The sequence below is a fragment of the Salvelinus namaycush genome, unplaced genomic scaffold, assembly GCF_016432855.1.
Source record: "Salvelinus namaycush isolate Seneca unplaced genomic scaffold, SaNama_1.0 Scaffold1061, whole genome shotgun sequence".
Taxonomy (NCBI): Eukaryota; Metazoa; Chordata; class Actinopteri; order Salmoniformes; family Salmonidae; genus Salvelinus; species Salvelinus namaycush.
This window is the reverse complement of record NW_024057744.1, coordinates 66,786-89,174: the sequence shown is the minus strand read 5'-3', so window position 1 is coordinate 89,174 and position 22,389 is coordinate 66,786. Positions and strand designations below refer to the sequence as shown.

Genomic DNA, 22,389 nt, shown 5'->3' with positions numbered 1-22,389 from the left:
CACAATTGGCCCAGTGTCGTCCGGGTTTGGCCGTCATTGTAAATAAGAATTTGTTCTTAACCTTTACTTAATACCCATCCCGGATCCGAGATCATCCTCATCAAAAAAGCTGACTAGCATAGCCTAGCCTAACGGACAGGGATATCATATAATATAATTTTCATGAAATCACAAGTCCAATACAGCAAATGAAAGATCAACATCTTGTGAATCCAGCCATCATTTTCCATTTTTAAAATGTTTTACAGTGAAAACACAATATGTATTTCTATTAGCTAACCACAATAGCCAAAGACTCAACCGCATATTTTCACCATGTTTCTACCGCATAGGTAGCTACCACAAAACCGACCAAATAGAGATATAATTAGTCACTAACCAAGAAACAACTTCATCAGATGACAGTCTTATAACATGTTATACAATACATTCATGTTTTGTTCGAAAAAGTTGCATATTTGAGGTATAAATCATAGTTTTACATTGCAGCTACCATCACAAATAGCACCGAAGCAGCCAGAATAATTACAGAGAGCAACGTGAAATACCTAAATACTCATCATAAAACATTTATGAAAAATACATGGTGTACAGCAAATGAAAGATAAACATCTTGTGAATCCAGCCAATATTTCCGATTTTTAAGTGTTTTACAGCGAAGTTTACTGACGGCAATCAAGAAACGGTCAGTGAGGTCTTTCTTCCCGACAGGAGACGACCCATCCCCATGACCTCAGCCAGTCTCTCCAGGTGCTGAGCAGTGCAGCTCCTCACCGCAGTGTTACGGTGGCTGAGGAAGGAAAAACAGAGCACATCAGTTACATGTCATAGAGATACATGAGTTAGGAGACGAATGATAATGGATTGTATTCATGAAGTCTCATCGATTGATCAAAATGTTCGGTAAGGCCTTATACTAAGGTCCCTTAATATACCATTTATAAACTGTTTGTAAAGAGTGTACTTACCATTTATTAATCATTATTCCTACATTTGTAAATGTCAATAAGAAATCTATAAATAGTTATTTACACATTTATAAACGCTATTTTAAATGATTTGTTCATGATTTATCAGATAATTAATAAGGTGTTTGATCATAGTATGTTCACAATTTGTAAATTATTAATAATGTACTACTAATGTACTATAAACCAGTTATAAAGGAGTTATTGTCAAGGCATTTGTTAATGGTTGATTAATGGTTTGACTCACCATTTATATACATATTTATAGATGTATTTACAAATGTCACGAATGGTCTATTTATTAATGAGTGCATTTATGAATGTGAGTACATGCACTTACTAATACCTCAGTGCCTCACTAATAGCCACTAATCTAAAGTGTTCACTATATATACTTTATAAATGTTTATAAATGACTTGTTACTCCCCAGAGGCTAGCACACATCAGTAGACAGTACCACTCCACCAATGGCGAAAAATTATCTAAATAACGCAATGGTAAAATAAGAAGTACACAACACAAGGAAGTATAAGACATAACAAAAAATGTGATTCCATTCAAATGTGACGTCTAGCGTTGGGGTGAGTTGCTGCCGGAAGTGTTGTGGAATAACCTAGCATGCTGATGAAAAAGGCAGTCACCCCGCTCCTCCGCTCTCTCCACTGGCTTCCAGTTGAAGCTCGCATCCGCTACAAGACCATGGTGCTTGCCTACGGAGCTGTGAGGGGAACGGCACCTCCGTACCTTCAGGCTCTGATCAGGCCCTACACCCAAACAAGGGCACTGCGTTCATCCACCTCTGGCCTGCTCGCCTCCCTACCTCTGAGGAAGTACAGTTCCCGCTCAGCCCAGTCAAAACTGTTCGCTGCTCTGGCACCCCAATGGTGGAACAAACTCCCTCACGACGCCAGGTCAGCGGAGTCAATCACCACCTTCCGGAGACACCTGAAACCCCACCTCTTTAAGGAATACCTAGGATAGGATAAGTAATCCTTCTAACCCCCCCCACCCCTTAAAAGATTTAGATGCACTATTGTAAAGTGGTTGTTCCACTGGATATCATAAGGTGAATGCACCAATTTGTAAGTCGCTCTGGATAAGAGCGTCTGCTAAATGACTTAAATGTAAATGTAATTAAAACTAGCAGTATTTCAATCTTCTCGATTTCGAGGCTTGGATAATGGGAGAATTTGGAGTACAGCGATACTTTCCATCCCTGGATTGAGATACGTTTTCAAGCAATATCATATTTTCCGTCAACACGGTGAAAACATATTGCCATAGGACCGTTTCGACTTGATGGCAGACTGAACTTAAAGTCGAGCTTTGGCTAACTAAGCACAGTTATATAAATAAACTCAAAATATGCTATTCTGTTATTTTGAAAGAAACTCTTAAGGATCGGACCCTTCAATTTTCACCTAAAATGACATACCCAAATCTAACTGCCTGTAGCTCAGGACCTGAAGCAAGGATATGCATATTCTTGATACCATGTGAAAGGAAACACTGAAGTTTGTGGAAATGTTAAATTAATGTAGGAGAATATAACACATTAGATCTGGTAAACGATAATTTGTGTGTTTTTTGTACCATCATCTTTGAAATGCAAGAGAAAGGCCATAACATAATATTCCAGCCCAGTAGCAATTTCGATTTTGGCCACTAGATGGCAGCAGTGTCAGTGCAACGTGTTAGACTGATCCAGTGAACCAATGCATATCTGTTCAAAATGTTGTATCAAGACTGCCTAAATGTGCCTAATTGGTTTATCAATACATTGTGCACTCTTCTCAAACAAATAGATTGGTATTCCTTCACTGTAATAGCTACTGTAAATTGGACAGTGCAGTTAGATTAACAAGAATTTAAGCTTTCTGCCCATATCAGATATGTCTATGTCCTGGGAAATGTTTTTGTTACTTACAACCTCATGCTAATCACATTGGCCTACGTTAGCTCAACCGTCCCGGGGGCGGGGGGGGGGACTGATTCCGTAGAGGTTATCTTCTCTGGGATAGGTGGGACGAGAGCGTCCCACCTGGCCAACATCCAGTGAAAATGCAGAGCGCCAAATTCAAATAAATTACTATAAAATTTAACTTGAAATCACACATGCAATACACCAAATTAAACCTACACTTGTTGTGAATCCAGCCAACGTGTCAGATTTCAAAAAGGCTTTACGGCGAAAGCAAACAATGCTATTATCTGAGGACAGCACCCCAGCAAACAAACACAGACAATCATATTTCAACCCTACAGGCGCGACACAAATTGCAGAAATAAAGATATATTTCATGCCTTACCTTTGACGAGCTTCTTCTATTGGCACTCCAATATGTCCCATAAACATCACACATGGTCTTTTTGTTCGATTAATTCCGTCGATATATATCCAAAATCTCAATTTATTTGGCGCTTTTAATCCAGAAAATCACCGGTTCCAACTCGCGCAATTTGACTACAAAATATCTCATGAGTTGCCTGTAATCTTTGTCCAAACATTTCAAACAACTTTCCAAATACAACTTTAGGTATTTTTTTACGTAAATAATCGATAAAATTTAAGACGGGATAAACTGTGTTCAATACCGGAGGAAAACAAAGTGTAGCGAGCTTTCAGGTCAGGCGCCTCTAACAAAGACTACACTTCTTTCTACCCTCGTTCTGAACAGTGCTAATTCTTCATTTCTCAAAGTAAAAACCTCAACCAATTTCTAAAGACTGTTGACATCCAGTGGAAGCTACAGGAACTGCAAGCAAGTCCCTTAGAAATCTGGATTCCCAATGAAACCTCATTGAAAAGAAAGTGACCTCAAAGAAATAAAATTCTGAGTGGTTTGTTCTCGGGGTTTCGCCTGCCAAATAAGTTCTGTTATACGCACAGACATGATTCAAACAGTTTTAGAAACTTCAGAGTGTTTTCTATCCAAACCTACTAATAGTATGCATATCTTAGCTTCTGGGCCTGAGTAGCAGGCAGTTTATTTTGGACACGCTTTTCATCCGGACGTGAAAGTACTGCCCCCTATCCCAAAGAAGATAAACGTCTTCCTTTTAACTTCTTTGGGCTGCAAGCCCGAAGCCGGGCACAATATGACAACAGCCACTTCAAGTGCAGGGCGCAAAATTCAAAATATATTTTTTAGAAATATTTAACTTTCACACATTAACAAGTCCAATACAGCATATGAAAGATAAACATCTTGTGAATCCAGCCAACATGTCCGATTTTTAAAATGTTTTACAGCGAAAACACCACATATATTTATGTTAGCTCACCACCAAATACAAAAAAGGACAGACATTTTTCACAGCACAGGTAGCAGCACAAAGCCAACCTAAACTAACCAAGAAACCAACCAAACTAACCAAGAAACACATTCATCAGATGACAGTCTTTATACATGTTATACAATAAATCTATGTTTTGTTCGAAAAATGTGCATATTTGAGGTATAAATCAGTTTTACCATTGCAGCTACCATCACAGCTACCGTCACAAATAGGACCGAAGCAGCCAGAGTAATTACAGACACCAACGTCAAATACCTAAATACTCATCATAAACATTTCTGAAAAATCGATGGTGTACAGCAAATTAAAGACAAACATCTTGTGAATCCAGCCAATATTTCCGATTTTTTAAGTGTTTTACAGCGAAAAAACACAATATAGCATTATATTAGCTTACTACAATAGCCTACCACACTACCGCATTCATTCATCAAGGCACGTTTAGCGATAGCAATAGGCACGTTTTAGCGATAGCGAATAAACAGCAAAAGATATATAATTTTTGACTAACCTTGATAAGCTTCATCAGATGACAGTCCTATAACATCAGGTTATACATACACTTATGTTTTGTTCGAAAATGTGCATATTTAGAGCTGAAATCAGTGGTTATACATTGTGCTAACGTAGCATCTTTTTCCCACAACGGTCCGTATATTTTTTCTGACACTTTTCTGACACACATATTCTGACCAAATAACTATTCATAAACATAACAAAAAAATACATGTTGTATAGGAATGATAGATACACTAGTCTTAATGCAATCGCCGTGTTAGAATTCTAAAAATAACTTCATTACGATATGCAGTTTACGTTATGGCGAGAGCGTGCCCAAAACCTGGCCGCAAACTACTAGTTCACATGTACGACAGATATATGAAATAACATCATAAAATGGGTCCTACTTTTGCTGATCTTCCATCAGAATGTTGTACAAGGGGTCCTTGTCCAGAACAATCGTTGTTTGGATTTAGAATGTCCTCTTCTCCTGTCAATTAGCACGGAAGCTAGCAAGTGGCGCGAAGCTCTCCTTCCTGAACATACGCAGACAAAGCACACGCCTAACGTCCCGAAAAAATTTAAATAATCTAATAAAACTATATTGAAAAAACATACTTTACGATGATATTGTCACATGTATCAAATAAAATCAAAGCCGGAGATATTAGTCGTCTATAACGACAGCTTATCAGAAGGCAAAACCAGGTCCCTTCACGCGCTCTCCAGAAAAACAGGAAACTGGTGACACGTCATACAAAGAGCTTTTATTCGACCCCAGATCAAGTTATACACTCCATTTCTTCTCTCACTGCCTGTCGACATCTAGTGGAAGACGTATGAAGTGCATGTATACTGATATATATCAAGGACATTTATAGGCAGGCCCTAGAACAGAGCATCGATTTCAGATTTTCCACTTCCTGTCAGGAAGTTTGCTGCAAAATGAGTTCTGTTTTACTCACAGATATAATGCAAACGGTTTTAGAAACTAGAGAGTGTTTTCTATCCAATAGTAATAATAATATGCATATTGTACGAGCAAGAATTGAGTACGAGGCCGTTTGAAATGGGCACCTTTTATCCGGCTACTCATACTGCCCCTGCAGCCCAAACAGGTTAATTATGGATATGTGTTGGAGCCTATTTCTTCCTATTAATAAATAAGAGGTAGGCCTACCCATTAGACAGATGAAAAGATGCTTTAGGTTGCTATTTCCATAGATATGTTAGTCAATTCCTCCACCCACCATGCACTCTTTAAATAGCCCACATCTGTGTAAATACACAACAATTAATGAGGGAAATGAAAACCAGGTTTGTAGGAAAACAAGACAAAACAAATGGAAAATGAAACGTGGATCGACGATGGCTAGAAGACCGGTGATGCCGACCGCCGAAAAGCCGCCCAAACAAGGAGAGGAATCGACTATGGTGGAAGTCGTGACAGTACCCCCCCATTGACAAGCTGCTCCAGCAGTGCGCCGACACCAGCCTCGGGGACGACCCGGAGGGCAAGGTGCAGGGCGATCCGGATGGAGACCTTGGAACTTCTGCAGCAGTGACGGGTCCAACACTGTCCTCCACCGGAACCCAGCATCTCTCCTCCGGACCGTATCCCTCCCACTCCATGAGGTACTGAAGGCCCCTCGCCCGACGCCTCGAATCCAGTATGGAGCGAACGGAATACGCCGGGGCACCCTCGATGTCCAGAGGGGGCGGAGGAACCTCCCGCACCTCAGACTCCTGGAGCGGGCCAGACACCACCGGCCTGATGCGAGACACATGGAACGAGGGGTTAATACAGTAATTGGGGGGAAGCCTGTAACCTGTCAACACACCTCGTTCAGTATACTGAGGACTTTACATGGCCCCACAAACCGCGGCCCCAGGTTCCGACAAGGCGGAGGGGCGGGTTTCGGGTCGGGAGCCAGACCCGGTCCCCCGGTGCAACACCAGGGCCTCACTGTGGTGACGGTCTGCGCTGGAGTTCTGGTGCAGCACGGCCCCGGTAGAGGTGAACATGGGCGGCGTCACATGTCTCCTCCGCACGCTCTGAACCAGTCGTCCACCACAGGTGCCACGATCTGACTCTGATGCCAAGACGCCAGAACCGGCTGGTACCCCAATATGCACAGGAAGGGGGAGAGGTTAGTGGAGGAGTAGGCGAAGCGAGTTCTGAGCCATCTCGGCCCAGGGCACGAACGCCGCCCACTTCCCCGGCAGGTTCTGGCAATAAGACCGCAGAAGAAACCTACCCACATCCTGGTTCACTCTCTCCACCTGCCCATTACTCTCTGGGTGAAAACCCAAGGTAAGGCTGCTCGAGACCCCCAGACGTTCCATGAACGCCCTCCAGACCCTCGACGTGAATTGGGGACCCCGATCAGACGCTATCCTCAGGCACCCTGTAGTGCCGGAAGACCTGTGTAAGCAAGGCCTCCGCAGTCGGGCGCAGACCTCCCTCCTTCTTCTTCACAAAAAAGAAACTCGAGGAGGGCGGGTGAAGTGAGAGGACCGAATGTACCAATGACGTTGGGATTCGGAGACATATGTTTCCATATTTCCATATACGTCTCCGCCTGTGACAGGGGGTACACGTGACTCCTGGGAAGTGCGGCGTCTACCTGGAGGGTTATCGCACAATCCGCCCCGAACGATGAGGTGGTAGAGTTGCCCTCTTCTTAGAGAAGGCGAGAGCTAAATCGGAATATTCGGGAGGAATGTGCACGGTGGAGACCTGGTCTGGACTTTCCACCGTAGTAGCACCAACGGAACCCCCTAAACACCTCGTGAGAGCCCTCACCTCGTGAGAGCCCTCACCCCGTGAGAGCCCTCTGTTGTCATGACAAGCTAACCAGGGAAGGCCCAGCACCACGGGAAACGCAGGAGAGTCAATGAGGAAGAGACTGATTCTCTCCTCGTGACCCCCCTGCGTCACCATGCCCAGGGGAGTAGTGGCCTCCCTAATCAACCCGGAACCTAATGGTCGACTGTCCAGAGCGTGAACTGGGAAGGACCTAACCACTGGAACAATAGGCATCCCTAAACTATGGGCGAATGCTCTGTCAATAAAATTCCCAGCCGCGCCTGAATCGACGAGTGCCCTGTAGTGCCTGTAGTGCCCTGTAGTGCTGGGAATGCGGAGAAAACTCAGGAAAGTTAATAACATGCAAGAACAGGTGTGCAACAGAAGGCTCTGGTTGAGAATGGTGCAGGCTCACCTGGGGTGACGCCTAGAGTGCCCTGCCTGCCGGCCCAGAAGCTAGGATATGCATATAATTGGTAGATTCGGATAGAAAACACTCTAAAGTTTCCAAAACTGTTAAAATTATGTCTGTGAGTGTAACAAAACTGATATGGTAGGCGAAACCCAGAGGACAAACCATCCCAAATAAATTCAGCCTTCCACTGTTTCCAATGGCTTTCATGTTTATTATGAGGCTAAGTCCTCCCAGATTGCAGTTCCTAGGGCTTCCACTAGATGTACACAGTCTTTAGAAAGAGTTTCAGGCTGGTTTTTTGAAGAATGAGCTTGAAGTTGTAGTTTTTCTAAGTGGCTCCCATTTTGGCTGTAGTGTTTCAATTGCATACTAACATACTATTCTCCGTCTTAAATTGAATCGAATATTTACGTATTAGGGTACCTTAGGTTTGATTATAAATGTTGTTTGACTTGTTTGGATAAGTTTATTGGTAACGTTTGGGATTCATTTTGTATGCATTTTGAAGGAGGGAAACCGGTGGATTATTGAATGAAGCGTGCCAGAGTTTTTATGGATATAAAGAAGGACTTTATCAAACATTAGGACCATTTGTGATTTATTATATTTCTATTTCTGACTTTCGTGTCGCACCTGCCTGGTTGAAAAATGTTTTTCATGTTTTTGTATATGGGGCGCTGTCCTCAGATAATCGCATGGTGTGCTTTCGCCGTAAAGCCTTTTGGAAATCTGACCCAGTGGCTGGATTAACAAGAAGTTAAGCTTTATTTGATGTATAATACTTGTATTTTCATGAATGCTAAATATTTATATTTCTGTAATTTGAAATTTGCACTCTGCAATTTCACCGGATGTTGGCCAGTTGGGAAGCTACAGTCCCACCTGCCCATTAGAAGTTAACACGCTCAGGTAGGCAGATCTCAGCCAACTAGTATGCGGGGCCACCGCTATAGCAGAGGACAAGGTAGTTAAGGCAATGTATTGCTAATTCATTGTGTTCTGCACTCATGGGTTTGACGTCACACAACATTTTCTTTCCTTTTTCCTTTTGTATTCTTCATTTATATCATGTTGTTTTTTCTTCCTGTGTCAACACGTCATTTGTTTTTGCTGCTATGTCTGAAGAGCACATTTGTAGAGCACTTTAACAAGCTCAGAAAGGTGGATCTCGGCCAGCTGGTGGGAGGAGCACAGTTAAGGCAATTTAGTGCTAAAGATGGCAGCGGTGTAATTTCCCTTGTATGAATATCGAAACGCTACCAAGTTTGAAATGACCACCCTTAAGACTTGCACAAACAACAAGAAGGATGTCAGTGGTGGGATGTGAACCCTCGCCTCCAGAGAGACTGGAGCCTAAATCCAGTGTCTTGGACCACTCGACCACGCTACCCTTCACCATCAATAACCCCACACTTTGTCATCTGTTACCTAAGCCTGCTAAGCGCCCATTAACTTTTCTGCGCTACGGATACCGAATACGGCATCACTTTCCTAAACAACCACTGAATTGCAGGGCACCAAATTCTATAATATTTCTAAAAATATTTATAATCATGGAATCACAAGTGACAGCACAGCTTAGCTTGTTGTTAATCCACCTATCGTGTCAGATTTTGAAAATATATTTTACAGCGAAAGAAATCCAAGCTTTTGTGAGTGTAGCTTTCAATGCTACATCAGCTAGCCCCAAATTAGCATGGTCAAGAAAGTGTGAAAAGCAATAAAATTAATCGCTTACCTTAGATAATCTTCGGACGTTTCCACTCACAAGATTCCCAGTTACACAAACAAATCGTCTTTTTGTTCGATAAATATTACTTTTATCACAAAAAAATGCCATTTGGGTTGCGCGTTATGATGAGAAACCTACAGCGTCGTTCCGGTTCTGAAAGGAAGATGAAAATGTCCAAATGTATCATTTTAATCGGTACCGGTTACCTTCAGATTAGTCCCGTGACACTTGTGGGGAACGTAGGGCAAAGCGGAGAACATTGTGACAAGTGGGATCACATTAGTTTGTAGCCCAAAGGTTTTGGATTCTACAAACAGAAGTTGGCACATAGACGGTTCCGACTTCAGACGAGTCCCCTGACACTTGTGGGGGACGTAGAGGAAAAGTGAGAATACCACTGTGTTCGTGAGGGTCTCCCCTTTCCAGAGAGTGGTCATACGAATTTGTAGGTCAAACGGTTCGGAAGCTACAGCTGTTTTTGTGAGAAGACCGATTATAGGTATGTCTCATGGTTTGACAAAAACCGCTCTAGGTCCACCATCTTTCACTGCAGATGCGAAGGTGTAATCATAAGCAGTTATGGAGAATTTAGACGGATACGATGCGTCTCAACGTTTCTAGTTGAAAATCGAATCGATTTTAATGGGTATTTTTTACATTCATTTACGTTGATTCACGCTCACAAGTATAGCACAAACACTCACATGAGGTTCTATCTTTCCAAGCACCGTGGACACGTCAATTCGATATCCTCACTGTCATTGCTGCAGAAAGCAAAAAAAAAAACACTTTGGTATAAGGCTCGTTGGTCTAGGGGTATGATTCTCGCTTAGGGTGCGAGAGGTCCCGGGTTCAAATCCCGGATGAGCCCTTTTGCAGATGCCTTTAACAATCTCAGACAGGCAGATCTCGGGCCACTGGTCGGTGCGCCAACTGCCACCTCTTGGGCGCAGGACGAGGTGGCTGAATGGTTTAGGCGATGGACTACAAATCTATTGTGATATGCACTAGATGGTTCAATGTCGCACAAGATTTATTCATTTAGAAAACCTGCAGAATGTTGGCGCAAATCTGACTTCCACCAACAAGGATATTTATTCAACTGTCATACACTTGAAATGACATCCAGCCCCTAAAATTAATGAATTCCTCATGCTCTGCATTGGCCGGGAATCGAACCCGGGTCAACTGCTTGGAAGGCAGCTATGCTCACCACTATACCACCAATGCTATGTGCAGTTCATTAGAAACATGGAGACATCGATTCATATCTTGACCGTAATTTTGCTGGAAAGTGAAAATTCTTTGACCAATCGGATCGTTGGTATAGGTGTATGATTATGGCTTAGGTTGCGAGTGGTCCCTGGTTAAAAAATCTATCATTTTAATCGGTACCGGTTACCTTCAGATTAGTCCCGTGACACTTGTGGGGAACGTAGGGCAAAGCGGAGAACATTGTGACAAGTGGGATCACATTAGTTTGTAGCCCAAAGGTTTTGGATTCTACAAACAGAAGTTGGCACATAGATGGTTCCGACTTCAGACGAGTCCCCTGACACTTGTGGGGGACGTAGAGGAAAAGTGAGAATACCACTGTGTTCGTGAGGGTCTCCCCTTTCCAGAGAGTGGTCATACGAATTTGTAGGTCAAACGGTTCGGAAGCTACAGCTGTTTTTGTGAGAAGACCGATTATAGGTATGTCTCATGGTTTGACAAAAACCGCTCTAGGTCCACCATCTTTCACTGCAGATGCGAAGGTGTATCATAAGCAGTTATGGAGAATTTAGACGGATACGATGCGTCTCAACGTTTCTAGTTGAAATCGAATCGATTTTAATGGGTATTTTTTACATTCATTTACGTTGATTCACGCTCACAAGTATAGCACAAACACTCACATGAGGTTCTATCTTTCCAAGCACCGTGGACACGTCAATTGATATCCTCACTGTCATTGCTGCAGAAAGCAAAAAAAAAACACTTTGGTATAAGGCTCGTTGGTCTAGGGGTATGATTCTCGCTTAGGGTGCGAGAGGTCCCGGGTTCAAATCCCGGATGAGCCCTTTTGCAGATGCTTTAACAATCTCAGACAGGCAGATCTCGGGCCACTGGTCGGTGCGCCAACTGCCACCTCTTGGGCGCAGGACGAGGTGGCTGAATGGTTTAGGCGATGGACTACAAATCTATTGTGATATGCACTAGATGGTTCAATGTCGCACAAGATTTATTCATTTAGAAAACCTGCAGAATGTTGGCGCAAATCTGACTTCCACCAACAAGGATATTTATTCAACTGTCATACACTTGAAATGACATCCAGCCCCTAAAATTAATGAATTCCTCATGCTCTGCATTGGCCGGGAATCGAACCCGGGTCAACTGCTTGGAAGGCAGCTATGCTCACCACTATACCACCAATGCTATGTGCAGTTCATTAGAAACATGGAGACATCGATTCATATCTTGACCGTAATTTTGCTGGAAAGTGAAAATTCTTTGACCAATCGGATCGTTGGTATAGGTGTATGATTATGGCTTAGGTTGCGAGTGGTCCCTGGTTAAAAAATCTATCATTTTAATCGGTACCGGGTACCTTCAGATTAGTCCCGTGACACTTGTGGGGAACGTAGGGCAAAGCGGAGAACATTGTGACAAGTGGGATCACATTAGTTTGTAGCCCAAAGGTTTTGGATTCTACAAACAGAAGTTGGCACATAGATGGTTCCGACTTCAGACGAGTCCCCTGACACTTGTGGGGGACGTAGAGGAAAAGTGAGAATACCACTGTGTTCGTGAGGGTCTCCCCTTTCCAGAGAGTGGTCATACGAATTTGTAGGTCAAACGGTTCGGAAGCTACAGCTGTTTTTGTGAGAAGACCGATTATAGGTATGTCTCATGGTTTGACAAAAACCGCTCTAGGTCCACCATCTTTCACTGCAGATGCGAAGGTGTAATCATAAGCAGTTATGGAGAATTTAGACGGATACGATGCGTCTCAACGTTTCTAGTTGAAATCGAATCGATTTTAATGGGTATTTTTTACATTCATTTACGTTGATTCACGCTCACAAGTATAGCACAAACACTCACATGAGGTTCTATCTTTCCAAGCACCGTGGACACGTCAATTGATATCCTCACTGTCATTGCTGCAGAAAGCAAAAAAAAAACACTTTGGTATAAGGCTCGTTGGTCTAGGGGTATGATTCTCGCTTAGGGTGCGAGAGGTCCCGGGTTCAAATCCCGGATGAGCCCTTTTGCAGATGCTTTAACAATCTCAGACAGGCAGATCTCGGGCCACTGGTCGGTGCGCCAACTGCCACCTCTTGGGCGCAGGACGAGGTGGCTGAATGGTTTAGGCGATGGACTACAAATCTATTGTGATATGCACTAGATGGTTCAATGTCGCACAAGATTTATTCATTTAGAAAACCTGCAGAATGTTGGCGCAAATCTGACTTCCACCAACAAGGATATTTATTCAACTGTCATACACTTGAAATGACATCCAGCCCCTAAAATTAATGAATTCCTCATGCTCTGCATTGGCCGGGAATCGAACCCGGGTCAACTGCTTGGAAGGCAGCTATGCTCACCACTATACCACCAATGCTATGTGCAGTTCATTAGAAACATGGAGACATCGATTCATATCTTGACCGTAATTTTGCTGGAAAGTGAAAATTCTTTGACCAATCGGATCGTTGGTATAGGTGTATGATTATGGCTTAGGTTGCGAGTGGTCCCTGGTTAAAAAATCTATCATTTTAATCGGTACCGGTTACCTTCAGATTAGTCCCGTGACACTTGTGGGGAACGTAGGGCAAAGCGGAGAACATTGTGACAAGTGGGATCACATTAGTTTGTAGCCCAAAGGTTTTGGATTCTACAAACAGAAGTTGGCACATAGATGGTTCCGACTTCAGACGAGTCCCCTGACACTTGTGGGGGACGTAGAGGAAAAGTGAGAATACCACTGTGTTCGTGAGGGTCTCCCCTTTCCAGAGAGTGGTCATACGAATTTGTAGGTCAAACGGTTCGGAAGCTACAGCTGTTTTTGTGAGAAGACCGATTATAGGTATGTCTCATGGTTTGACAAAAACCGCTCTAGGTCCACCATCTTTCACTGCAGATGCGAAGGTGTATCATAAGCAGTTATGGAGAATTTAGACGGATACGATGCGTCTCAACGTTTCTAGTTGAAATCGAATCGATTTTAATGGGTATTTTTTACATTCATTTACGTTGATTCACGCTCACAAGTATAGCACAAACACTCACATGAGGTTCTATCTTTCCAAGCACCGTGGACACGTCAATTGATATCCTCACTGTCATTGCTGCAGAAAGCAAAAAAAAAACACTTTGGTATAAGGCTCGTTGGTCTAGGGGTATGATTCTCGCTTAGGGTGCGAGAGGTCCCGGGTTCAAATCCCGGATGAGCCCTTTTGCAGATGCCTTTAACAATCTCAGACAGGCAGATCTCGGGCCACTGGTCGGTGCGCCAACTGCCACCTCTTGGGCGCAGGACGAGGTGGCTGAATGGTTTAGGCGATGGACTACAAATCTATTGTGATATGCACTAGATGGTTCAATGTCGCACAAGATTTATTCATTTAGAAAACCTGCAGAATGTTGGCGCAAATCTGACTTCCACCAACAAGGATATTTATTCAACTGTCATACACTTGAAATGACATCCAGCCCCTAAAATTAATGAATTCCTCATGCTCTGCATTGGCCGGGAATCGAACCCGGGTCAACTGCTTGGAAGGCAGCTATGCTCACCACTATACCACCAATGCTATGTGCAGTTCATTAGAAACATGGAGACATCGATTCATATCTTGACCGTAATTTTGCTGGAAAGTGAAAATTCTTTGACCAATCGGATCGTTGGTATAGGTGTATGATTATGGCTTAGGTTGCGAGTGGTCCCTGGTTAAAAAATCTATCATTTTAATCGGTACCGGGTACCTTCAGATTAGTCCCGTGACACTTGTGGGGAACGTAGGGCAAAGCGGAGAACATTGTGACAAGTGGGATCACATTAGTTTGTAGCCCAAAGGTTTTGGATTCTACAAACAGAAGTTGGCACATAGATGGTTCCGACTTCAGACGAGTCCCCTGACACTTGTGGGGGACGTAGAGGAAAAGTGAGAATACCACTGTGTTCGTGAGGGTCTCCCCTTTCCAGAGAGTGGTCATACGAATTTGTAGGTCAAACGGTTCGGAAGCTACAGCTGTTTTTGTGAGAAGACCGATTATAGGTATGTCTCATGGTTTGACAAACACCGCTCTAGGACCACCATCTTTCACTGCAGATGCGAAGGTGTAACATAAGCAGTTATGGAGAATTTAGACGGATACGATGCGTCTCAACGTTTCTAGTTGAAATCGAATCGATTTTAATGGGTATTTTTTACATTCATTTACGTTGATTCACGCTCACAAGTATAGCACAAACACTCACATGAGGTTCTATCTTTCCAAGCACCGTGGACACGTCAATCGATATCCTCACTGTCATTGCTGCAGAAAGCAAAAAAAAATACTTTGGTATAAGGCTCGTTGGTCTAGGGGTATGATTCTCGCTTAGGGTGCGAGAGGTCCCGGGTTCAAATCCCGGATGAGCCCTTTTGCAGATCCTTTAACAATCTCAGACAGGCAGATCTCGGGCCACTGGTCGGTGCGCCAACTGCCACCTCTTGGGCGCAGGACGAGGTGGCTGAATGGTTTAGGCGATGGACTACAAATCTATTGTGATATGCACTAGATGGTTCAATGTCGCACAAGATTTATTCATTTAGAAAACCTGCAGAATGTTGGCGCAAATCTGACTTCCACCAACAAGGATATTTATTCAACTGTCATACACTTGAAATGACATCCAGCCCCTAAAATTAATGAATTCCTCATGCTCTGCATTGGACTTGAATCGAACCCTGGTCAACTGTTTGGAAGGCAGCTATGCTCACCACTATACCACCAATGCTATGTGTAGCTCATTAGAAACATGGAGACATCGATTCATATCTTGACCGTAATTTTGCTGGAAAGTGAAAATTCTTTGACCAATCGGATCGTTGGTATAGGTGTATGATTATGGCTTAGGTTGCGAGTGGTCCCTGGTTAAAAAATCTATCATTTTAATCGGTACCGGTACCTTCAGATTAGTCCCGTGACACTTGTGGGGAACGTAGGGCAAAGCGGAGAACATTGTGACAAGTGGGATCACATTAGTTTGTAGCCCAAAGGTTTTGGATTCTACAAACAGAAGTTGGCACATAGATGGTTCCGACTTCAGACGAGTCCCCTGACACTTGTGGGGGACGTAGAGGAAAAGTGAGAATACCACTGTGTTCGTGAGGGTCTCCCCTTTCCATAGGGCAAAGCGGAGAACATTGTGACAAGTGGGATCACATTAGTTTGTAGCCCAAAGGTTTTGGATTCTACAAACAGAAGTTGGCACATAGATGGTTCCGACTTCAGACGAGTCCCCTGACACTTGTGGGGGACGTAGAGGAAAAGTGAGAATACCACTGTGTTCGTGAGGGTCTCCCCTTTCCAGAGAGTGGTCATACGAATTTGTAGGTCAAACGGTTCGGAAGCTACAGCTGTTTTTGTGAGAAGACCGATTATAGGTATGTCTCATGGTTTGACAAAAACCGCTCTAGGTCCACCATCTTTCACTGCAGATGCGAAGGTGTAATCATAAGCAGTTATGGAGAATTTAGACGGATACGATGCGTCTCAACGTTTCTAGTTGAAATCGAATCGATTTTAATGGGTATTTTTTACATTCATTTACGTTGATTCACGCTCACAAGTATAGCACAAACACTCACATGAGGTTCTATCTTTCCAAGCACCGTGGACACGTCAATTGATATCCTCACTGTCATTGCTGCAGAAAGCAAAAAAAAAACACTTTGGTATAAGGCTCGTTGGTCTAGGGGTATGATTCTCGCTTAGGGTGCGAGAGGTCCCGGGTTCAAATCCCGGATGAGCCCTTTTGCAGATGCTTTAACAATCTCAGACAGGCAGATCTCGGGCCACTGGTCGGTGCGCCAACTGCCACCTCTTGGGCGCAGGACGAGGTGGCTGAATGGTTTAGGCGATGGACTACAAATCTATTGTGATATGCACTAGATGGTTCAATGTCGCACAAGATTTATTCATTTAGAAAACCTGCAGAATGTTGGCGCAAATCTGACTTCCACCAACAAGGATATTTATTCAACTGTCATACACTTGAAATGACATCCAGCCCCTAAAATTAATGAATTCCTCATGCTCTGCATTGGCCGGGAATCGAACCCGGGTCAACTGCTTGGAAGGCAGCTATGCTCACCACTATACCACCAATGCTATGTGCAGTTCATTAGAAACATGGAGACATCGATTCATATCTTGACCGTAATTTTGCTGGAAAGTGAAAATTCTTTGACCAATCGGATCGTTGGTATAGGTGTATGATTATGGCTTAGGTTGCGAGTGGTCCCTGGTTAAAAAATCTATCATTTTAATCGGTACCGGTTACCTTCAGATTAGTCCCGTGACACTTGTGGGGAACGTAGGGCAAAGCGGAGAACATTGTGACAAGTGGGATCACATTAGTTTGTAGCCCAAAGGTTTTGGATTCTACAAACAGAAGTTGGCACATAGATGGTTCCGACTTCAGACGAGTCCCCTGACACTTGTGGGGGACGTAGAGGAAAAGTGAGAATACCACTGTGTTCGTGAGGGTCTCCCCTTTCCAGAGAGTGGTCATACGAATTTGTAGGTCAAACGGTTCGGAAGCTACAGCTGTTTTTGTGAGAAGACCGATTATAGGTATGTCTCATGGTTTGACAAAAACCGCTCTAGGTCCACCATCTTTCACTGCAGATGCGAAGGTGTATCATAAGCAGTTATGGAGAATTTAGACGGATACGATGCGTCTCAACGTTTCTAGTTGAAATCGAATCGATTTTAATGGGTATTTTTTACATTCATTTACGTTGATTCACGCTCACAAGTATAGCACAAACACTCACATGAGGTTCTATCTTTCCAAGCACCGTGGACACGTCAATTGATATCCTCACTGTCATTGCTGCAGAAAGCAAAAAAAAAACACTTTGGTATAAGGCTCGTTGGTCTAGGGGTATGATTCTCGCTTAGGGTGCGAGAGGTCCCGGGTTCAAATCCCGGATGAGCCCTTTTGCAGATGCTTTAACAATCTCAGACAGGCAGATCTCGGGCCACTGGTCGGTGCGCCAACTGCCACCTCTTGGGCGCAGGACGAGGTGGCTGAATGGTTTAGGCGATGGACTACAAATCTATTGTGATATGCACTAGATGGTTCAATGTCGCACAAGATTTATTCATTTAGAAAACCTGCAGAATGTTGGCGCAAATCTGACTTCCACCAACAAGGATATTTATTCAACTGTCATACACTTGAAATGACATCCAGCCCCTAAAATTAATGAATTCCTCATGCTCTGCATTGGCCGGGAATCGAACCCGGGTCAACTGCTTGGAAGGCAGCTATGCTCACCACTATACCACCAATGCTATGTGCAGTTCATTAGAAACATGGAGACATCGATTCATATCTTGACCGTAATTTTGCTGGAAAGTGAAAATTCTTTGACCAATCGGATCGTTGGTATAGGTGTATGATTATGGCTTAGGTTGCGAGTGGTCCCTGGTTAAAAAATCTATCATTTTAATCGGTACCGGTTACCTTCAGATTAGTCCCGTGACACTTGTGGGGAACGTAGGGCAAAGCGGAGAACATTGTGACAAGTGGGATCACATTAGTTTGTAGCCCAAAGGTTTTGGATTCTACAAACAGAAGTTGGCACATAGATGGTTCCGACTTCAGACGAGTCCCCTGACACTTGTGGGGGACGTAGAGGAAAAGTGAGAATACCACTGTGTTCGTGAGGGTCTCCCCTTTCCAGAGAGTGGTCATACGAATTTGTAGGTCAAACGGTTCGGAAGCTACAGCTGTTTTTGTGAGAAGACCGATTATAGGTATGTCTCATGGTTTGACAAAAACCGCTCTAGGTCCACCATCTTTCACTGCAGATGCGAAGGTGTATCATAAGCAGTTATGGAGAATTTAGACGGATACGATGCGTCTCAACGTTTCTAGTTGAAATCGAATCGATTTTAATGGGTATTTTTTACATTCATTTACGTTGATTCACGCTCACAAGTATAGCACAAACACTCACATGAGGTTCTATCTTTCCAAGCACCGTGGACACGTCAATTGATATCCTCACTGTCATTGCTGCAGAAAGCAAAAAAAAAACACTTTGGTATAAGGCTCGTTGGTCTAGGGGTATGATTCTCGCTTAGGGTGCGAGAGGTCCCGGGTTCAAATCCCGGATGAGCCCTTTTGCAGATGCTTTAACAATCTCAGACAGGCAGATCTCGGGCCACTGGTCGGTGCGCCAACTGCCACCTCTTGGGCGCAGGACGAGGTGGCTGAATGGTTTAGGCGATGGACTACAAATCTATTGTGATATGCACTAGATGGTTCAATGTCGCACAAGATTTATTCATTTAGAAAACCTGCAGAATGTTGGCGCAAATCTGACTTCCACCAACAAGGATATTTATTCAACTGTCATACACTTGAAATGACATCCAGCCCCTAAAATTAATGAATTCCTCATGCTCTGCATTGGCCGGGAATCGAACCCGGGTCAACTGCTTGGAAGGCAGCTATGCTCACCACTATACCACCAATGCTATGTGCAGTTCATTAGAAACATGGAGACATCGATTCATATCTTGACCGTAATTTTGCTGGAAAGTGAAAATTCTTTGACCAATCGGATCGTTGGTATAGGTGTATGATTATGGCTTAGGTTGCGAGTGGTCCCTGGTTAAAAAATCTATCATTTTAATCGGTACCGGGTACCTTCAGATTAGTCCCGTGACACTTGTGGGGAACGTAGGGCAAAGCGGAGAACATTGTGACAAGTGGGATCACATTAGTTTGTAGCCCAAAGGTTTTGGATTCTACAAACAGAAGTTGGCACATAGATGGTTCCGACTTCAGACGAGTCCCCTGACACTTGTGGGGGACGTAGAGGAAAAGTGAGAATACCACTGTGTTCGTGAGGGTCTCCCCTTTCCAGAGAGTGGTCATACGAATTTGTAGGTCAAACGGTTCGGAAGCTACAGCTGTTTTTGTGAGAAGACCGATTATAGGTATGTCTCATGGTTTGACAAAAACCGCTCTAGGTCCACCATCTTTCACTGCAGATGCGAAGGTGTATCATAAGCAGTTATGGAGAATTTAGACGGATACGATGCGTCTCAACGTTTCTAGTTGAAATCGAATCGATTTTAATGGGTATTTTTTACATTCATTTACGTTGATTCACGCTCACAAGTATAGCACAAACACTCACATGAGGTTCTATCTTTCCAAGCACCGTGGACACGTCAATTGATATCCTCACTGTCATTGCTGCAGAAAGCAAAAAAAAAACACTTTGGTATAAGGCTCGTTGGTCTAGGGGTATGATTCTCGCTTAGGGTGCGAGAGGTCCCGGGTTCAAATCCCGGATGAGCCCTTTTGCAGATGCTTTAACAATCTCAGACAGGCAGATCTCGGGCCACTGGTCGGTGCGCCAACTGCCACCTCTTGGGCGCAGGACGAGGTGGCTGAATGGTTTAGGCGATGGACTACAAATCTATTGTGATATGCACTAGATGGTTCAATGTCGCACAAGATTTATTCATTTAGAAAACCTGCAGAATGTTGGCGCAAATCTGACTTCCACCAACAAGGATATTTATTCAACTGTCATACACTTGAAATGACATCCAGCCCCTAAAATTAATGAATTCCTCATGCTCTGCATTGGCCGGGAATCGAACCCGGGTCAACTGCTTGGAAGGCAGCTATGCTCACCACTATACCACCAATGCTATGTGCAGTTCATTAGAAACATGGAGACATCGATTCATATCTTGACCGTAATTTTGCTGGAAAGTGAAAATTCTTTGACCAATCGGATCGTTGGTATAGGTGTATGATTATGGCTTAGGTTGCGAGTGGTCCCTGGTTAAAAAATCTATCATTTTAATCGGTACCGGGTACCTTCAGATTAGTCCCGTGACACTTGTGGGGAACGTAGGGCAAAGCGGAGAACATTGTGACAAGTGGGATCACATTAGTTTGTAGCCCAAAGGTTTTGGATTCTACAAACAGAAGTTGGCACATAGATGGTTCCGACTTCAGACGAGTCCCCTGACACTTGTGGGGGACGTAGAGGAAAAGTGAGAATACCACTGTGTTCGTGAGGGTCTCCCCTTTCCAGAGAGTGGTCATACGAATTTGTAGGTCAAACGGTTCGGAAGCTACAGCTGTTTTTGTGAGAAGACCGATTATAGGTATGTCTCATGGTTTGACAAAAACCGCTCTAGGTCCACCATCTTTCACTGCAGATGCGAAGGTGTATCATAAGCAGTTATGGAGAATTTAGACGGATACGATGCGTCTCAACGTTTCTAGTTGAAATCGAATCGATTTTAATGGGTATTTTTTACATTCATTTACGTTGATTCACGCTCACAAGTATAGCACAAACACTCACATGAGGTTCTATCTTTCCAAGCACCGTGGACACGTCAATTGATATCCTCACTGTCATTGCTGCAGAAAGCAAAAAAAAAACACTTTGGTATAAGGCTCGTTGGTCTAGGGGTATGATTCTCGCTTAGGGTGCGAGAGGTCCCGGGTTCAAATCCCGGATGAGCCCTTTTGCAGATGCCTTTAACAATCTCAGACAGGCAGATCTCGGGCCACTGGTCGGTGCGCCAACTGCCACCTCTTGGGCGCAGGACGAGGTGGCTGAATGGTTTAGGCGATGGACTACAAATCTATTGTGATATGCACTAGATGGTTCAATGTCGCACAAGATTTATTCATTTAGAAAACCTGCAGAATGTTGGCGCAAATCTGACTTCCACCAACAAGGATATTTATTCAACTGTCATACACTTGAAATGACATCCAGCCCCTAAAATTAATGAATTCCTCATGCTCTGCATTGGCCGGGAATCGAACCCGGGTCAACTGCTTGGAAGGCAGCTATGCTCACCACTATACCACCAATGCTATGTGCAGTTCATTAGAAACATGGAGACATCGATTCATATCTTGACCGTAATTTTGCTGGAAAGTGAAAATTCTTTGACCAATCGGATCGTTGGTATAGGTGTATGATTATGGCTTAGGTTGCGAGTGGTCCCTGGTTAAAAAATCTATCATTTTAATCGGTACCGGGTACCTTCAGATTAGTCCCGTGACACTTGTGGGGAACGTAGGGCAAAGCGGAGAACATTGTGACAAGTGGGATCACATTAGTTTGTAGCCCAAAGGTTTTGGATTCTACAAACAGAAGTTGGCACATAGATGGTTCCGACTTCAGACGAGTCCCCTGACACTTGTGGGGGACGTAGAGGAAAAGTGAGAATACCACTGTGTTCGTGAGGGTCTCCCCTTTCCAGAGAGTGGTCATACGAATTTGTAGGTCAAACGGTTCGGAAGCTACAGCTGTTTTTGTGAGAAGACCGATTATAGGTATGTCTCATGGTTTGACAAAAACCGCTCTAGGTCCACCATCTTTCACTGCAGATGCGAAG

General features: G+C 43.7%; 19 non-coding genes across 19 annotated transcripts; 10 read left to right on the top strand and 9 right to left on the bottom strand.

The window, feature by feature from the left end:
• The first annotated feature begins 10,525 nt into the window (after nt 1–10,525).
• Nucleotides 10,526–10,597, top strand: trnap-agg. The gene has a single exon. It is a non-coding gene; the product is annotated as a tRNA-Pro (tRNA).
• A 287-nt stretch (nt 10,598–10,884) lies between these two features.
• trnag-ucc lies at nt 10,885–10,956 on the bottom strand. The gene has a single exon. It is a non-coding gene; the product is annotated as a tRNA-Gly (tRNA).
• A 761-nt stretch (nt 10,957–11,717) lies between these two features.
• Nucleotides 11,718–11,789, top strand: trnap-agg. Its single transcript has one exon. It is a non-coding gene; the product is annotated as a tRNA-Pro (tRNA).
• Nucleotides 11,790–12,075: 286 nt separating this feature from the next.
• On the bottom strand, nt 12,076–12,147 carry trnag-ucc. Its single transcript has one exon. It is a non-coding gene; the product is annotated as a tRNA-Gly (tRNA).
• A 762-nt stretch (nt 12,148–12,909) lies between these two features.
• trnap-agg lies at nt 12,910–12,981 on the top strand. Its single transcript has one exon. It is a non-coding gene; the product is annotated as a tRNA-Pro (tRNA).
• Nucleotides 12,982–13,267: 286 nt separating this feature from the next.
• Nucleotides 13,268–13,339, bottom strand: trnag-ucc. The gene has a single exon. It is a non-coding gene; the product is annotated as a tRNA-Gly (tRNA).
• Nucleotides 13,340–14,100: 761 nt separating this feature from the next.
• trnap-agg lies at nt 14,101–14,172 on the top strand. Its single transcript has one exon. It is a non-coding gene; the product is annotated as a tRNA-Pro (tRNA).
• A 287-nt stretch (nt 14,173–14,459) lies between these two features.
• Nucleotides 14,460–14,531, bottom strand: trnag-ucc. The gene has a single exon. It is a non-coding gene; the product is annotated as a tRNA-Gly (tRNA).
• A 760-nt stretch (nt 14,532–15,291) lies between these two features.
• Nucleotides 15,292–15,363, top strand: trnap-agg. Its single transcript has one exon. It is a non-coding gene; the product is annotated as a tRNA-Pro (tRNA).
• A 1,304-nt stretch (nt 15,364–16,667) lies between these two features.
• Nucleotides 16,668–16,739, top strand: trnap-agg. Its single transcript has one exon. It is a non-coding gene; the product is annotated as a tRNA-Pro (tRNA).
• Nucleotides 16,740–17,025: 286 nt separating this feature from the next.
• trnag-ucc lies at nt 17,026–17,097 on the bottom strand. Its single transcript has one exon. It is a non-coding gene; the product is annotated as a tRNA-Gly (tRNA).
• A 761-nt stretch (nt 17,098–17,858) lies between these two features.
• trnap-agg lies at nt 17,859–17,930 on the top strand. Its single transcript has one exon. It is a non-coding gene; the product is annotated as a tRNA-Pro (tRNA).
• Nucleotides 17,931–18,216: 286 nt separating this feature from the next.
• On the bottom strand, nt 18,217–18,288 carry trnag-ucc. Its single transcript has one exon. It is a non-coding gene; the product is annotated as a tRNA-Gly (tRNA).
• Nucleotides 18,289–19,049: 761 nt separating this feature from the next.
• On the top strand, nt 19,050–19,121 carry trnap-agg. Its single transcript has one exon. It is a non-coding gene; the product is annotated as a tRNA-Pro (tRNA).
• A 286-nt stretch (nt 19,122–19,407) lies between these two features.
• Nucleotides 19,408–19,479, bottom strand: trnag-ucc. The gene has a single exon. It is a non-coding gene; the product is annotated as a tRNA-Gly (tRNA).
• A 761-nt stretch (nt 19,480–20,240) lies between these two features.
• On the top strand, nt 20,241–20,312 carry trnap-agg. The gene has a single exon. It is a non-coding gene; the product is annotated as a tRNA-Pro (tRNA).
• Nucleotides 20,313–20,598: 286 nt separating this feature from the next.
• trnag-ucc lies at nt 20,599–20,670 on the bottom strand. The gene has a single exon. It is a non-coding gene; the product is annotated as a tRNA-Gly (tRNA).
• Nucleotides 20,671–21,431: 761 nt separating this feature from the next.
• trnap-agg lies at nt 21,432–21,503 on the top strand. The gene has a single exon. It is a non-coding gene; the product is annotated as a tRNA-Pro (tRNA).
• Nucleotides 21,504–21,790: 287 nt separating this feature from the next.
• On the bottom strand, nt 21,791–21,862 carry trnag-ucc. The gene has a single exon. It is a non-coding gene; the product is annotated as a tRNA-Gly (tRNA).
• Between the last annotated feature and the right edge of the window lie 527 nt (nt 21,863–22,389).